This window comes from Equus caballus, chromosome 1 (assembly GCF_041296265.1).
Source record: "Equus caballus isolate H_3958 breed thoroughbred chromosome 1, TB-T2T, whole genome shotgun sequence".
Taxonomy (NCBI): Eukaryota; Metazoa; Chordata; class Mammalia; order Perissodactyla; family Equidae; genus Equus; species Equus caballus.
In genome coordinates, this window is record NC_091684.1 from 94,681,994 (window position 1) to 94,682,487 (window position 494).

Genomic DNA, 494 nt, shown 5'->3' on the forward strand with positions numbered 1-494 from the left:
TCTCCCGCGTCCTGGGTCCTGCCCACACAGCCCCTTGCCACGTCTGTGTGTCAGCGGGGGCCCTGGCTATGCTACACAGTTTCAGGGCAAGGAGAGGACGCGGCTCACAAAGGACAACGATGCAGCCCCAACACGCTCCTGGGCAGGGAAGCCTGTCTCCCTCGTGCCCACAAAGGGCACCATCTCACACCTCGTGGTCCTTATAGAGTTAGCGGCCGCCCGGCCTGAGGACTTCCCTGCTGCCTTATTAACCAGGGCGCAGGCATTGAACACAGCTTCCTAGTCCAAGCAGTTTAGAATAGCAGGCGACAGAGGCCGTTGGCTTCCTGTCTCCGGGAAAACACAAGACAGCCAGGGAAGAAGTCGAATTTAAAGACCCCCAATCCTCCTCCCAGCATGCACTGCCTCCACGCTCCCCGCCTTCAAAACTGGTTTCCAAAAGTTCTTCTCTCTGAGGAAGCGGCACAAATCAAAACACATCCGGAAATGAGTTA